We start from the raw sequence: 18455 nt of genomic DNA, 5'->3' as shown, positions 1-18455 counted from the left end.
TCACTCACTCTTGCATCCAACAAAAGCATTTAAGCATCTACTAATGTGCCAGCATGGTGCTACTTGCCAGCTTTGTCACCGGAGCTTCTATTTTTAACTTTTTTAAAAAACTTTTTTCTTTTTCTTACTGTGGTAAAAACACCTAACATAAATTTACCCTTGTAACAATTTTTAAGGGTACATTATGGTTTTGTTCACTATATGCATACTGCTGTTTTCATCTTCCATGACTAAAACTCTATAACCATGAACAACTCATTTCCCTTGATGTTGAAAAACGTTTTGTTTTGGATTAATTTTAGATTTACAGAACACCTGCAAAGACAGTCTAGAGAGTCCTGTATGCCTTTGTTCAGCTTCTCCTAACATTAATGCTATGGCTTTTTTTTTTTTATTGGCAAAATGGAAAAATCATTGATTCCATCATCAAATAATCCCAACAGCCCAACTATGAGGCAGGAAGTAGGTCTGGCCGGGGAGGGGGTGGGGAGCCTCGGCTGGGCAACCACACACCTCTGCTCCCCACTGACTTCTGACTCTGCGCCACCCTCTACCCTGCACCACCCCCAGGGCAAGGGAAAGGAATGAAGAAAACTACCACAAACCAAAGTTCTCCCTCCCAAGAAGTTTTAAGCGCCTGCTGATGGATCCTAAAGTCACAGAAAAAGTTATGTTTTTTAAATGAGTACAGAATCTCAGGGAAATCTCTAATAAGAAAGAATAAGGGGACACCTTATTCTTACGTGGCTGACTCTTGACTTCAGCTCAGGTCATGATCTCAGGGTCATGGGATTGAGCCCCACATCGGGCTCCACGCTCAGCTGGGAGTCTGCTTGAGATGCTCTCCCTCTGCCCCTCCCCCCACTCACGCACTCTCTAAAATAAATAAATCTTTAAAAAAACAAAACAAAGAAAGATAAGGAAAATAAATAGAAGTAAACACGTTAGCTATATGTATCAGGCATCATGCCAAGCCTTTTACCTACACTTACTCATTTAATCCTGAACCATACGAGAAGGTGGGTACCACTATTATTGCCCACTTTACAGACGAGTAAACCCAAGTGCAAAGAAGTTCAGTTCTACTAAAAGTTCTGCAGCTAATAAAACACTTCCCTTGCCTGGGAAGAGGGAGAACATAGGGCTCCCACCACTCTGCTTTGAATTTGTAAATTCCTAGATTCCCGGACTCGGGAAGCTATTAATAACCACGGCTATCATCCAAACATCAGAACTGACCTATCTCCAGCTCAGCAAAACTGTTTGCGAGTGCAGCATTTTTCGGGCCCTGAGTAGTCTTCATAGAGTGACGTATCACTCTCTACATGTTCCCAGAGGAAATGAGGAAACTTCTGAGGGACTTGCACAACACTGCCTAAAAGCAGATTCCAAAAGGCTCTTCACGTGCATCTTCACAGTGTCCCAGCACATTCCCCACCTCCCACCTGCCTCCTCCCCTCACTATCCGTGCAGGCAACGTGCTGAGTGACTCTCACTCTTCAACACGAATTCCAGGCTCACTGGACGGCCTTTGTTCTCACGCTGCACTGTCACAGTGACTATCTCCACAAAACTGTGTGGCCAGAATTCACGCCAAAGGATCGTCATGTCTCTGACCACACAGCAAGATGGAGAGTATAAAAAAAGCATAGTGTACTAGTGGCACCACAAAAATCAATCTGTTTGCTTCATCAAACATGCTGCTATAAAACAAAGTTTTTGCTTTCAAAGAATTCTTGGTTTGCCTTAGACTCCCTTTGCTTCATCCTTTGAATGAAGTGACTAACTTTGAATCATTCCAGCCGGCCTGGGCCTCTAGGATTTTCAGGCACTACAGAGTATACAATTACTGTATAAATATGGAAGACTCTCAAGCAATGCAAGTACACTGAACAAGACATACGGCCAAGGGCCTAACTCAGGTCCACTTCTGGGACGGGGGCGTTGACACAAAGTGACGCAGATACTACTAGGAGTCCTACACAGGAGGAAAGATAAGTGCCGACCCAAACCCAGGAAAGAGAGAGGTGTCTCAGGAAGCCAGAAAACACATGGAGAAAAGGGCAAGGACCAAAAGCAGCCTGGGTTCTGGTTACCAACCGAGATCAGTGAGGAAGGGTTTCAGTGAGATCCCAAAAGGCACCAATCAAATGTCCTCCAGTCTGCTCCTGAGAAACATGCTCAATAAATGACATAAATGACACAAAGGCACAACATAAGAGGCTGTTTCTGAGAAAGGGAGCGTGAAGGGCGGGCGCGGCCACAACCAGGGTTCAGGTAGTGAAGAGCTCAGCCCTCAGCAGCAGTACCTGGCATCACTGCAACAGAAGCTACAGTGACTCATCATGATGAATCCACAGAAAATTTAAGAAAAACACATTAAAGGGAGAGTCTGGCATTCCAGTAACAAAACAAGATGGGTAGGGATCTCAGGTCATGGACCTATATGAGCGCTCCCTCAACTGACCGTTCTCATGGCTCTGTCCTGAGATTTTTCTGGAAGTTCTCCCATCTATTGGACCTGAAGAATTCTATCTCATTCTCTAAAAGTCCAGCTCAAATGCCTCACCCTCACCATGAAGTCTTCCGGACTTCCCCAGACAAATGCAGTCAGTCTCTTCTCTGTGCCTCCACAGTACTTTGTTAAACACAGGAATTACAAGCTGAGCTTGCTTTGCTTTGTAAATATCACCCACCAGACCATACCAAGGTCTGAGGCTATGCTTTATTTATTTTTGTTTCTCATAGTCAGGGCTTATAACATCGTAGGTACTAAATGGATGAACGATATCCACCAGCAGGACCATCCAGAGTTCCCAAGGCCATAGCATTCTGTAGGAAGATTCATGTTCAACTTATGAAACCAACTTACTTGCAGACCAATCCAATCCTAGCCATGGGGACATGCACCACTCCCCTCCTTACTTTCTCTAACACAGGAATGAGGGAGCTTTTCCCTTGATTGCCCTCTAGAAATGGTAATGCAGATGCAGCTGACTTCTTTGGGGATAACCCCACCAAACAAATCAAACTGGTTTTCAACTTCACATCCACTGTGACCAACTAAAGTACCAGACTTGGAAGGTGTTGAAAAATACTTACAAGTTAGTTTTCTGACCTCTTCCTTCCTCTGCCCATGAGAGGATACAACCAAGAAGACTGATCATGTTTCACTTTAAACCAAGTCTCCAACAACCTGTCCTTTCCTGCTACTCAGCCTGAATGGGAAGTCATCTGGGTCTCTGGCAGTCACTCGCTGTTTGTCCAGCCTTTCCTGCTGTGACAGAGTATCTGAGATGCTGATGACAGAATCGCCCACAATCATGATGGTTCATCTCTGATGCTAAGGAAGAAGAAGAGGGAAAGTCCCTGGAAGGGCACTATATTCTGTCCAATGGATGTCAGAGCCATAACTGATGTACAAATAAATCAGGAAAGGCTGGAGTGTGACGTGACAGGATCCAGTAGGACTGTCACAGAACAGATACGTGTGTGTCTCAATACCTAGGACACTGCCCCAGAAACAGATGACCCAAGGACACACCGCTCCTTTCCCCGCTTCACAAAGCTCCCAGGGAGCCTAGTCTCCTAGCCCCCTGCCTTACTCCACCAATATCAATATGGGACTTGGCAAGCAAGAGGCCAATGAGCAATTTCCAAATAAAACTTCCTCATCACTGCTGCACTTCCCTTCCTTCCATGCTCAAGATCGGAGAGATTAAGCAACACAGAAAGGCAGAGGTTTATTAGAGAACCACAGGATTTCATGGTTGGAATGGATGAATAAACACTCACCCTCCTCTTCTAAGGCAATAACCATCTTACTTTCATTATTAGGGCCAACAAGTCTCTCTTCTTACCCTCAATTCTAGAGGCGCAAAGACTGCAAGAGTATCCTTGTCAAGTCTCCAAAACTCTTACACTGTAGAAGAATTAATTCATTTCTAGGCAAAAATTAAGTTCTTTTTCCCATGAAGTCAAAAAGAAACACCTACATCATTGCCCATCAGCTGCCCAGACACCCAGGCCTTTCATAAGCATGACTGGAGAGGTGGGGCCAACGAGAAGTGCTGAGAAGTGCAGCTCCATGACTAGACTGCCTGGGTGTGAACCCAGCCCCACCACTCACTACCTGTGATCTTAAGAAGAGGGAAAATAGGAGGACCTAACTCATGATTGTTAAGAAGATTAAGTTAATCTATTTAAAGTGGCGAGTGCTAAATTTCCTCCATAAAGAAAGAGGCAGAGCCAATGTCTCCTTGAAAATGTTATTTCACATTCATAAGAATTTTCAACATGATAGGAGAAAACATTAGACTGAACCATATCAAATTTCCAACATTTGACCATTTTTTTTACATACAAAAATGGCAATTTCATATGGTTAAATCAAATAGGTATGAAAGAGAACACAAAGCAAGTGACTTCAACTGTTTAAAAAAAAAAAAAAAAAAGCATCAAATATCTGTGCGGGGCTGATCCTCCCACCCCCAGTTTGGTCTGCAGGACCTTGTGAAGGTTGAGCAACCTTGGCTATTTGCAGAGCTGAACGGCTGCCAAGCTGGCTTCCAGCTACCACCTGTTACTTTGACAACTGTAGCTTCTGGGCTACTAGGACCATTTGCAAAACCCTAGGCACCTATAGGAAGCTCAAAGGCTCAAGAGGCCCAACCTGTAGTGACCAGAGAACTCCACAGCATTCTTCCCCTTCTAATGGTGCTTCTGGCCTCCAGGGAAACCACATCATGTTTAGGACACAGTCACAGTCTTGATCAGCGCCACCTGGATTTCAGCCATTATTCCATTTGTACCTGCAGTCATTCAGAAAACTAGTTCAAAAGGCGTGTCAAGCATCTTTTATCTTAGGTTTTTCCATAAGTTTAAAAATCTTTAAAAAGTAGGGAGAAAAGCATATCACTTATGCTAAAGTTCAGTTAAACAACATAGGCCCTCTCTGTACTATCTTTGCAACTTCCTGCCAATCTGTAATTATTACAAAATAAAAATTTTAAAAATGTTTTAAGTTCAATTATACAAAGACACAAGAAATGAGGCTTTAATAAAGAACAACTTTAATCAAAAATTTTAGATGCACTGTATGATTTTGCCATTTTTTCCATTAATGACAGAAAGACTCTTTTCAACTACTGGCTCAGTAATAATGGAATAGCAACAGAATCTTTCTCTGGCCTATAAACTAAGCCTAGTTAGAAAAAAAAAAAAACCCAGAAGCACCTGTATTTGTCTGAATCCTTGATTCAGCCTTACATGAAGACACACAAATGATCTGATTAGTTTGGGCTTAATGACCATGTTTCAGCTTGATTTTATTGCTCTCCTTCCCTCAACACCAGAACTATTTATCTTTTCCCCTTCCCTCAACACCAGAACCATTTATAAAGCCCAAAACATTATTAGCTCTAAATGAAACTAGCAAGCAAACTCTTTTATCAATATCAGACCATATAAGTCCATGTTTCTCAGCTAAAATTAAGAGTTTACTGCAAAAGAAACTGAAAAACTAGCATTTCCTCGTGGAGTCCCTCATCTTAATATTTCATGTCTACAAAAGGATATGATGGGGGCAGAGGCAGATGACAGGATCAGTCTAGGCAGATGCTTCCTAGGGCCCCAGAACAGAATTGTGGTCATTTGCCCTCCCCTGGCATTCTCATCTGATGCTATAATTCACTTAATGTTTAATAATTAAAGAAATTAATTGAACAAAACCGAAGAGCCATCTAGCATTCTTTTCACAGAGAATCTGTTGGCTCATATGTGTTTAGAGCACTGCTATCTGAAAGCTGGTAACAAATTTTCCCCTAAAGATCTCTTTGCCATGGCACACTGTTCTAGCTACCACCAGCCCTCTTTTCTAGAGGCAGGAAGATGCCAGATGGTTCTGTAAGCAGATCTTTGCATGAATGTATATATATGAGCACAACACACACCTCTAAAAGCAACCATGCACCTGAGAATAGCAGATGGCAGCCTACTGCTCATTATATAGGACAAAGGAAAAAGTATAGATATCTGCCCCACCCCAACTCCAATACATCCACCCAACTTCACAAAAGCTGCAGTTTGGAATTAACATATAGCATGGTTTTGTGGTAAAAAGCATGAACTTTGAAGTCAGACATGAGTTATTCATTTATAAAATGAATAAGGTACTTAATTTCTCCAAATCTTGGTTTCCTCATCTTTAAATAGGGATATCACCCAGTGCACAAAGGTTGGGCACTTAGCAGATGTGTAATTTATAAGGTCAAGGTCATAGACATAATCCCCATACAAGACTTAAAAAAAGAAAACCAAACGGTTTCAATCTATGCTTTGAAACTCAGATGTATTATACCACTAGTGTTATGTGTGCCACATAGCCAATGAAAAGGGGAGAGGAAATAAAAGAACCACTTAGATTCTGTGTCTCCCCACTGGGTGGCTCAATACTATTCTTTTGTAAATAAAGACCAGTGTGCAAATATACTCTTACGTTTGAATGATGCTAAGTTTGTTTTGGAACACACATAAAATATGAGTTCACCAAAGGAAATGCTGCAGAAATTTCAGAAAAATATTCATGAACATTACATGTTCCCAGGCCTTTTCACGTAGAGTTGTACATAAAACAAGAGCAACTAGATGCTAACAAGCCTGTAAATCCTATAGGATAAGGCTCTATACCCAGGCACACTGATCACTTCAAGAAGTGAAAACAGAGAAGTTGATAGAAAAACTACAGAAAGCCCAAGAATTCTAGTCCAAAACTGGTTAGTATGAAACAAATACATTGGGGCGCCTGGGTGGCTCAGTCGGTTGGTTAAGCGTCTGCCTTTGTTTGGCTCAGGTCATGATCTCAGGGTCCTGGGATCGAGCCCCGCATCGGGTTCCCTGTTTGGCAGGGAGTCTGCTTCTCCCTCTCCCTCTGCTGCTCCCCGCTGTTCATGCTCTCTCTCTCTCTCTCTCTCTCTCAAATAAAATCTTAAAAACAAAAAGAAAAAAACAAATACATTGTATGAGAGAGAGAGTGTGTGTGTGTATTGTGTATATACACAACTCAATAGACATGGAGGGCATCCCTATCATAATAATAAGATATATCATTTACAGAAGATCTACTATATACAAAGCTTTTCCATCTCAATTTCTTAAAAGTTGGAAAGTCAGGTTAGAAGGGGTTTGCCGTTCCAAGGCAACAGAGCCAACAAGTGGTAAAACGGAAATTTAAACCAAGGTATTCTTACTCCAAACCATGCCAGGCCCCTATAAGCGCAGTGCTCAGCGTAACAACGTATGTTTTTAACTGAACCAGATTAACAGAAAAATAAATTGTACTCCATTACCTCAGTGCAAAGACACAGTAAAGCTATTTTTTAACTTTTTCATCAAAGTAGTTAAAGTTTTTAAAACATGGTGATTATAAGAATAAACTCTCATCCATCTAGAAAACTTGGCTATCCCAAAATGATTCATCCCTACGGGTTTGAAAAGAGTCAAGAATTTAACTTGCATCCACATTGCAAGTAACTTGCACTGTAACCTACATCCACATATGAAAAAAAAAAATTCATTCCTTAACTCTATGGAAACATTTTTAAGTACAGACTGCAACAATATTACTAGATTTGGGGCTTGGAGGCTTACCTGCTTATTACCCTGACAATGATCAGGAATGAAAGGTAAAACAAAGATCATTTGTATTTTAGGAACAAAAAAATTAAGTGAAATCAGCAATTATTTCAAATTTCCCATGGTTAGAATGTAAAAAACTGGCCCCCTTTCAGAGTCCTCTGCTCCTCCTAGCAGAGAAACTGGGGCTACAAAGGGGACCTCAGAGCTGGGACATTACGTTCAAACACCAACAAAGGAGCTTCATTTTATAGATGAAGAAACCAAAGCTCAGAAGTATGAAATGACTTAACTATGGTCTGAAAGTCAGTTACTATCAGATCCCAACACAAGTCCAGATACCTGACTGGGTAAGGTTAGTGGCAATGTCTGAATCTAAAGACCAAATGAAGAGCCTGAGGTCAGCCGTGTCCCATCATGTCCCCCAGGATTTGATTTAATTCTCACGTGAGGCAGGGGAGATGGTGGAAGTGTGGTATATGGGCCAGAGGAACCCCTACTGACTGAAGTCCAGTCAGCCTTCCTCAAATGCGTCAGCTTGGTATCTGTTACTAGTAATGGGTTGTGATAAACATGAGAACAATCCAGAATTAGATAAAATCCAAAAAGAGAAAAACCACTCCCAGATGAACATAATAACCATAGGTGAAGATAAACTACCACATTAGAAGAAAGAATTAAGATGTTTTATGAGGAACATTTGGATGATGAAATTTTATATATCTTAGATGGGAGTGGAGATTTTGATATCAGCAATAAAAAGGACAGTGGATCCAGATTTTCATGGAAAAAGAAGACACGCTAACACTTCTTGCAGGACTTTATCACTGCTTCATACTGGATGAAAAGAATTATGTTCTTATCTTCTGGCTATTTACTGGAGAACCAGTATGGACCATTTTGATGCTCAAGGAGAGAACATGAAATTTTTGGCATGGGCAGCATAGTGATGCTCTCTAGAAATTAATATGTTATTTGTAAAGGTCCTAAACATAACTGAACAGAAAATTAAACATCACTCTTTGCTTTTTTATTGTACACTCAAAGCTAGGTTATCTTTCCTTTGCAAGACTATTTCATCAGAATATTTTCAAGTGAAAGAAACAATAAAATAGATTTTTATACAAAAGAAATGCAAAAATATGGACAAGTTACATTTGTTTTCTTTAGTTAAATCAAGAATAGTAGTTCAGTAGCCCCGTGTTAGTACTTGCATTCAACTTTAACCTAAATTAAAGTTGAATCTCCCAAAATGTAACTACTTAGCATGCTCTACCTGGGCATGATTCTTAGACTTTAAGCCAGATATCAAAAAATGCCATGCCTGCCTTAGAAAAAGGAGTTATAGTAAATAACATAATTAACCAAATATGCTATTTTTCCTCCCAAAATCATATGTTGGGGTATGCTGCACAACGGGGGAAGAACCTCTCTTATTGTGAGGCATATTTTCAGTTGCTTATACAACTTCCTTGTTCAAAATAAAATAACTGTCTTAGTTTTTTAAAAAGAAAGAAAAAGACTAAATGAAGAATATCATCATGTGAAAAGTTAAATGCAGCATTACACTTGCTTTCTATTTCTAATCATTAAGGAAATTAAATACTGTATTTAATTCCTGTAAAGATTTTAAAAATAGTTACAAGATGCTTATTTTTAGTTTAGTGATTGTCTTCTATTTGGCTTATAGGAAATTACTCTAAAGCCAGAGAAGCTATTTTGTTGGGGTTTTTTTTCCTAATTCCTCCAAAACTCAAAATGTAATCTTTTCTTATGTTGTCTTACTAGTTCTAACTATGGCTATACTTTCTTAGGAATGCCTGGCCCCTCCTACTTAGGAGCATTATAAACACTCTCTATATAGAATTTTATTATTGATATCCATTATCTTATCAGATCCTCATTAACAACTCTGGTGGCCGGTCAGATGTGATTTCATGAAAGAGATCTAGTCAAAGAGAGGTTAAGGTACCTGCTCAACATTACCCTGACACCAACTGCCTGAAAACAGCCTAGTGCTCTAACGCCCTTTCTATTAGTATAACTTTTCAAGTGTGTTTTTAAAAACAGAACAATTTTTAAACACATGGATTTGAAATCAGAGGGAAGAATGATAATTTTGTGTGTGTGCGGTGGGACAACTTGACAGCCCAGTCAGAAGAAAATATTAAGTCAGCATTAATCTTATACCATACAGTAAAATAAATGCCCCATCATTTAAAAACACCAGATATACCAATTACTTAGTCTAAACAGATAAATATTTATGGAATCGGGGAAGTCCAAAGGTCTCTCCAACATCACATCAAAAGTAGAAATGTCTGATAGAGGGGCACCTGGGACTCAGTCGGTTGAGCATCTGACTCTTGATTTCAGCTCAGGTCATGATCTCAGGGTCGTGGGACTGAGCCCTATATTGGGCTCCACACTCAGCGCAGAGTCTGCTTGTCCCTCTCCCTCTGTTCCTCCCCGCTCACGCTCACTCACTCTCTCACTCAAATAAATAAATAAAATCTTTAAAAAAGAAAAAGAGGGCGCCTGGGTGGCTCAGTCGTTAAGCATCTGCCTTCGGCTCAGGTCATGGTCCCAGGGTCCTGGGATCGAGCCCCACATCAGGCTCCCTGCTCAGCGGGAAGCCTGCTTCTCCCTCTCCCACTCCCCCTGCTTGTGTTCCCTCTCTCGCTGTGTCTCTCTCTGTCAAATAAATAAAAACTTAAAAAATAAATAAAATAAAAAGAAATGTTTGATAGATTTGAGTACATGAAAATTTAAAACTTCTCTATCAAAAGACCCTAAATATATAGGCAAAGAAGCTGAAGAAAAATATTTGTACCATATTTGACAAAAAGTTACCATCCTATACATTTACAGTTTTTTTAAAAAATCAAAAAGAAACACACACACCAATAAAAATGGGCAAAGGGCATGACATGGCAATCCACATAGAAAATATGAATTCTCAAGTATGGAAAAAAAAAGAAAAAAAATCTAGAGAGTAAAATATAGATTAACCATTTTTTACTAACAGATTGACAAATTTTAAAAGATTACAATATCCACAAATTGATTAGATGTGATGAAGCAAGTACTCTCATTTAGAAATATAAACAGTATGTCAGCTTTGGAGAATAACTGCACATGTACTTTGACCCAGCAGTTCTACTTCTAGGATTTCTTCTAAGCAAATAACAATGATATACAAGATTTAGCTACAAGGATCTTCATTATAAGGTTGTTTAAAATGACTAAAAAGGGGCACCTGGGTGGCTTAGTTGGTTAAGCGTCTGCCTTCGGCTCAGGTCATGATCCCAGCGTTTTGGGATCAAGCCCCGCATGGGGCTCCCGGCTCAGTGGGGAATCTGCTTTTCCCTTTCCTTCTGCCCCTCCCCCTGCTAGTGCTCTCTCTCAAATAAATAAATGAAATCTAAAAAATAAAATAAAATAAAAATGACTCACAAAACAATCTCTAAATGTCCATCTAAGGAACATAGAATCTTGGTGAAGCCATCCAACAGAATTCTATACAAACACATACATATACATATATGTACATATGTGTGTATGATTACTGGAAGATGGAATGATATTCATAATGCACTAATAAATGAAAGAAAGGTTATAAAATATCATGCAGTATATGATGACCACTTACAATGAGGATACACACATAAAATTGAGAAGATATTCATTAAAATATTAACAATGGTTATGACATTCCAAGTGTTTTTTATTTTCTCTTAATTCTAAATCTTCAATAAACAACTTTTACAAAAGTAATGAACATAACCCCTTAAAAAAATAAATAACTTCCAAGGAAGGGAGACAGTAGTCAATGTTTTATGTGCAGAACAAATGACTATCTCCCCAGACACACAATACACCCAACCATTCCATCCTCACATCCCAAGACAGGGACAAGAACAGATAAGGATGGAAAGAATGCCTAGTCTCACACCCCACGATAGCCCTGTGCCCTAGTATCTGGCTTGGAAAACACTGGATTTGAACAGCCCAGGGCCACGTAGGAAAAATGGGAAGGGATCTCTTCACTTGTACAATACTCTCCACATTAACAAGATGGCAGCTCAAAAAAGGTATGGAGGGAAGGGTAAGAACTATCTGCAATGCAAACATAAAAATAAAAATAAATGCATGCCAATGTATGCAAAATAGTATGGAGAGCATGCAAAACCCCGTGGAGAGCAATTTACCATATTAATACAAATTATAAATACATTTATCTTTTAATCCAACAATACCATCTGGGAGTTTGTCCAACCTTGTACATATGAAGAAGCACTGTTTGCAATAGCAAAAAAAAAAAAATGGAGAAAAAAAAAATGTCCATGAATATGGGGACTGGTTAAGTAAATATAGTACATTCACAGTGGAAAACGCTGAGGCTCTAATACATATATACACACATACATACATACACACACTTGCAGGCATGCATATAAATAAGAAATACTCTATGTCCTAATTAGGAAAGTGAGGAGGATATACTGTAAAATGAAAAAAGCAAAATGCAGAGGAGTATAGAGTATGCTACCCTTTGTACAAAAACAGAGAAGAAAAATATATACTTGTATTAATTGTATCTGCACACAAGAAATTAATAAAAGCAGGATACTTAAGTAGGCAGAGAAGGAGGATGACAGGGACAAGGACGGGAGCAAACCTTTTCAATTTGTACCTTGTTATATTGGTTGGCTTTGAGAACCATGTAAACATAGCACCCATGCCAAACAAAATATCAACACTACCACCAATAACAATAACAACAACAATAATAATAGTGTTTAAAAGGCTTGCCAGGAAAGCCTGGGTAAGAGGGAGGTTTGCCACCCACAGAGTGAGGATCCCTGGAGCTGAGTAATCTGTCACACAGGGATTCTCTTCTACTTCCCTGGAAGGAGAGAGGAAACCATTTACACACCACCTACACAGGCTATGTTTTCTGAATATGCCATCTCATTTAATATTCAAATTAACCCTCGTAGGTATAACCAGGTTCATTTCTGCAAACAAGCAAATGGTGGTAAATAAGTAAGTGGCAAGGCATTAGGTACATATGTGTGAAGCCCAAAGTCACAGGGCTATGACTGGAATTCATGCTCTTACCTGCTGAAACTCTCAAAGGAAAATATTTAAGTCTCAGTAAAAATAAAAATCCCCTAAGTCAGCCATTCACCCATAACCATACTTCCTTCTACAGTGTTTCCTCTAATATTCTGCTTTCTAGGTTTTGAGAATAAGTGTTTGGTAAATAAAGCAAACATTCTACACTAACAAAAGGATGGTCTATATTTTCCACTTACCGAGCACCAAAAAAGTTAATTACAGATAATGTCATCAGATGCATTTTTCCTTCATTGGGGATGAACTATGGAAATGCGTGCAAAATCTCCAAATAATGAACCTCGGAGGAACCATAGATCATCTTTTGCAATATGATCAAAATAATGCTTACCACGGAGGGAAGGAGGAAAGAAATAACAACTAACAGCTATTGGGCACTTATATATACTGGTCAGCATTCTAAGTGTTTAAATTTAAGGACTCACTTAATTCTCAAAGCAACCCTATGAAGTAGGTACTATTATTATCTTAGTTTTCCAGATGAGTAAACTGAGACAGAAAAGTTAAATAACTTGCCCACAGAGACTGTCCTAACTCTACTGCCCACACTATTCCCCACCACATAATACTCTCCCCATACAGCATTTCCAGTCTGTCACTGCAGATGAACCCGAGGACAGCCTTCTCTAGCAAATCAGTGAATGATTTATAATCCTATCTATTTAATTGTCTATGTTCTCTTATTCCAAGAGAAGGAGGCTTCAACTGACTGCCAAATGGATCGATGAGATTAAAAAAAAGGTTTATAAGCCCTGATTTCAGAGGTTTGGGCTCCAGTCCAAGCCAGAAATAAAACGGAAAGGCAAGGAGAGAGGAGAGCTGCGCTTCTTACTCGAGCCCCCATCAGTAAGTGTTAAGAGAAGGATAAACTAAGCAACACGCCAATTCCCAAACTTACCCTGATTGTGAAATCCTTTATTCATAGGACACCTTCAGAACAAACATACTCAGGGAAGCACTGGACTAAAAGGACGTTTAAAAGTTAAAAACTGGTCAAGCCTGGTGACTAACAGTCCATGAGAGAGGAGTCAAAAAAGCCCCAGGATCGGGCTTAGGTGACCAGCGAAGGTGATAGGAGAGAGAGGTTAAGATAAAGGACAGTTTCTAAAGGAAAAGATGAACTTAGTTCTGGTCCTGTTTGAGTCAGAGTTGTCTAAAAACTGCCAGGTCACAAATCAATTGAAACCAGGGTCTCAAAGAGATATTTGTACTTCCAAGTTCATAGCATTATTTACAACAGCCAAAAGGTGTAAGGCAACCCAAGTGTCCGTCGACAGATGAATGGATAAATAAAATGTGGTAGATACATTCAATGGAATACTAATTCAGTTTTAAAAAAGGAAGGAAATTCTGACACATGCTACAACATGGATGAATCTTGAGGACATTATGCTGAGTGAAGTAAGTCAATTACAAATGGGTAAATACTGTATTGAAGGAGTTCCAGGCAGGCCACCCTAAAATGTACCACTCTGGCATATTGATTATTTTGAATTAAAGTTACTTAAGAAATGGCCAGTACAAGAAGGACACTCTGACCCTCCTCTGTCCCCCTGGCAACAGGAAATAAATTCCCCATGTGAAGGGTACACCCCCCTTTGCACTTACAGGACAGAAAGCATCCTTACTGCTAAAAATAGGAAATTCAGGGTGGAGAAGGCTATAGAAACGTAACTTGTTACTTCTTCATTAATTTGCTACCCCAAGCCCAGACTTTTTGTCTTGCCAATTCTTCACAAATTTATTGTTTAAGGTATAAAAAGCTGCCTGCTTTGGTCACTTCTTTGAGTCTCATATTTTTATGAGCTCCCATATGTATAAAATTAAATTAGTTTTTCTCCTGTTGATCTAGCTGATGTCAATTTAATTATTAGACCAGCCAAAGAACTGGTCTACAAGAAAGGAAAAATTTTCCACCTCTACAGTAGGATTCCACTCACATGAGGTACCCAGAGTATCACATTCATAGAGACAGAAAGTAGAATGGTGGTGGCCAGGGGCTGGAAGAAGGGGAGAATGGGGGGGAGGGGTATACATTTAATTGGGAATGTATTTTCCGTTTTGCAAGATGAAGAGAGTTCTGGAGACAAGTTGCACAACAATGTGAATGTACTTGACACTATTGAGCTGTAACTTAAAAATGGCTAAGATGATAAATTTTATGTTGTGTATTTCACCATAATTAAAAACAAAATTTTTTTTTTAACTGCCAGTTCAGGATGTTATGGTAGACATTATCTGTCTAGAAACCTCTCATCCCATTTGGTTCTGTTAAGACTACAGTTCAGTGTCCTGCCTGACCCCCCTCCATGACCCAGGCCTGACCAACCACTATCTGCCTCTGGGATCAAAGGGTGACTCAAGAGACCTTCAAGGAGATCTGATGAATGGAAGCCAAAAGAATATCATCTTGAGGCAGCCAGTTGTTCTCTTTCAAGCTACTTGGAGAAAACTTACTGTGGCAAGAAATGAGACCAATGAGAGAAACAGAAACAGGACTCCTAATGAAGAGATCATACCTTGATATCACTGAAGTTCACGGATTCTCCCCCCTCCTCCTCTTAAGAGGTTCTCGGTACATGGGCCAATAAACCCCAATATCTTGTTTTTTTGTTTAAGTCACCAGGAGAGAAGACAGAAATCCAAAAAGAAAAGCAATCACGCTGAGCTATAGGTCCTTAAATAAGAATTTTCTCTCCATAGCTCATTTTGGAATTTTATCTGCAGTATCACATACCTTTAGTAGAACAGTAGTACACAATTCCATGATTTTGTGAGTACAATTTCAAATTTAACATAATCTTTCCAGTTGGTAAATATATCACTATGTTAGGCCAGAATGCTATTACATTTATGAAGAAAAAAATAATTTAAAAAAAATCATTAAATCTACACTAGATTATATACAGGAGAAACACACAAAGCATAAAAGGTTTATATAGAAATAGACGAATTTAGAAGTATAAATGTTTCTAAATTACCTGAGGTATAGCATAGAAAAGAGTGCCGATCTTATGACCTGAAACGGAGGCTTCTGATGGAACAACTGATATCAAAGAACAGGAAGATAATACACAGATAAGATCTCTCATCTGTGCTTAAAGAACTTAATTAACCCTTTACCAAGTCTTCAACTCAATGCTCTATTAACTACAGGTTCCCTTGGTTTGGTTTTCACTAATTATTGACACAGTTTAATTTTATCAAATACAAATCTAATAAAAAATTATAGAACTGCCTAGATAATGGCTCTCTTATATGAACCAGGAGGCACGAAGAAAGGAGCAAATAAAGAGAAAAGAAATTAATATGGCGAGCATGGTGCTAGCTCGGCAGACTCTGTCTGACTTAAGCAAAGAGGCTATCTAAAAAGCTGTCATGCTAGGAGTTAATATCAAACCAGTTTCCCATGTAGAATCTGAAAGGCCTATAGCATAAGGCTGCACAGAGGTGCCTGAAGCAAAGATCTTGAAAGTGTACTATGCTCCCCAGGGAATGCAGTTAAAAGCTTGTTGTCACAAGTCTCTGCATAAATAAACTAGCCTTGCTGATTTCACTGAAGCCGACCTAACCAATAAAATAACTTCAGAACACTGAGAATACTATCCATGTGAAATCTTTATAACCACTAATCAGTAAAAGATCCATCCTCTGAAATTGCTTTTGGGTATCTATCTTTGTCATGAAAGATTAGCAGCCAGTAGTTTAATCATGGGGGGCGGCGGGGGGGGGGGGGGGGAGAAGACCCTATTTTACTTGGAAGAGTTTTCAAGATTTACCACAACACACCTGGTAAACACAAAATGATAAAGCCTCTCTCTTCCACAAGATTATCTTACAGCTATTTAAGGTGGCTTCCACCTCACACCTTCAAAGTAAATCTTGGAATCTGGCAGCCCAAAATGCTTACGGTACTATGGGGGAAATCTAACCGTTAGAAACACTGCTCAGGCATCCAAAGTCCCCAGAACCATATATTCGAACAAAGAACCTACAGAACTCGCTGTTCTAGAACACCCAACTGGGCAGATGTAAGATGTTTCCATTAGACTACAGCATATGCTTTTTAAATCATGGCATAAATAAGTATCCAAAATCTTAAAATGTGAAAAAAATTCAGAAAACAGTATCATTTGCAGTCTCCTAAGGAAATAATCAGAAAATTACACAAAAATGGAGGCACAAAGATGTTTTCAACAGGATTATTTACAGTAGGAAAAACAATGTATGTTCTTCTTTAGAGGGTTAAATAAATGAACTTTCATTCATCCATACTATGAAAAACTATATACTGTAAAAAGTTATGTCACTCCAAGCAAAATTTATTACCGCATGGGGATAAAACTGTGAGGAATCACTTGGTTAAAAAAAAAACCAGATTACAAAACAGCGTTATGTTTTATGATCTCCTTGAAATTTTTTTAATTTATAGGTCCATTATTCATGAAACAAAGTCTGAAATCATAAACACTAAAATATTAACAAAAATGTTTCTCTGAGTGATAGGTCTTGGAATTTTTATTTCTTAATTTTTCTAAAAGTCAAGTACAGTATTTAACTTTTTTAAAATGCTAAATAAAATTTTTAAAGAAGAATCCAGGAGCCACAGCAAGTTTCAAATGATTGCCTTGGAAGCACCAATATTAGGCTTACATCCTGACTTCTCTGAAAGTAAATAAAAGAATGGCTAAAAGTATTCTGTATGAAACTATACTTGTTGGACACAGACTGGATAAATTATCTGAAATGCCAAAATAACTCTTTAGAGAAACAACTAAAAATCCAAGTGCCTAGTGTCTATAGAAACTAAACATAATATGGATCAGTAAAGACTCCACAGAATATATACCCTTCCTGTATAAAATCAAATGGTTACAATTATTTTGAATTTGTAGGCTGTAGCTTTTTAATGACTTAAGAAAAAGTTCAGAAGAGGTTTAAAAATTTTTCCCTCCTCAGAGGGCATGTCAAGGCGAGCAGACTATCTTACTTTGAGGCACCAGGTTTCAGCCATAAATACCTTGACTCAATTATTTCCTGAGGCTTCACTCCCACAGTAAAAATATGGTGAGAGCTGGCCTCACGGCAAGAACAAGACAAGGACAGGTCATTCTGACCCAGTTATGTGATCAAGGCCCTGACTGCGCCCAGAAGGCAGCAGGCATACAGACCAAGCCTCCAGGAGTCTCTGTGGAGCCAGGTGGCAACAGAGGAGCCAGTGAGCTGCTGGAGGTTAGCAGGATGCAACAGCGGGGAGGCACGGCAGGCTGTGCTGTCCCCTCAGACCCGTCAAGAACAGTCAAGTGCAGCCCTGGGGCCCAGTGGGAGAATCCAGGGCTTGGGTCTAGCTCACAATCACTTCACCTCTCTGAATCTTAGCTGCCTTAAGTCTCAAATGAAAGTTATACAGGAGAGCTCCTTTTTATCTGTATTGAGCTCTCAACACTTTGTTTTTTGCTGTTCTAATATTAACCATTACCTCCATTAAGGTCTAATAGGCTGGGGTGCTTTGTAAAGTGTCTTTTCTTCTCATAAAAGGAACAACATAAAAAAGAAATGCCAGTCAAAATATCAAATAGGCCTTTCACAACACAAACTCATAGTCAGCATCTTATGATTAGCATTTATGTGTTCAATAATACTTACTGACCATCTGCTCGACAGCAGGCACGGGGCTCCCC

At 39.3% G+C, this 18455-nt stretch overlaps 1 protein-coding gene and 1 pseudogene across 2 annotated transcripts in view; one reads left to right on the top strand and one right to left on the bottom strand.

Moving 5' to 3' along the window:
• JAK1 (Janus kinase 1) overlaps positions 1-18455 on the bottom strand; it is a 126002-nt gene that overhangs the window by 92755 nt on the left and 14792 nt on the right. The gene's annotated exons all lie outside the window — the stretch shown is intronic.
• LOC116646490 lies at positions 7045-10020 on the top strand (annotated as a pseudogene).

This window comes from Phoca vitulina, unplaced genomic scaffold, assembly GCF_004348235.1.
Source record: "Phoca vitulina isolate PV1807 unplaced genomic scaffold, GSC_HSeal_1.0 scaffold2, whole genome shotgun sequence".
Taxonomy (NCBI): Eukaryota; Metazoa; Chordata; class Mammalia; order Carnivora; family Phocidae; genus Phoca; species Phoca vitulina.
Note: the sequence above shows the minus strand (reverse complement) of the source record. Positions and strands in the feature narration are given on the sequence as shown.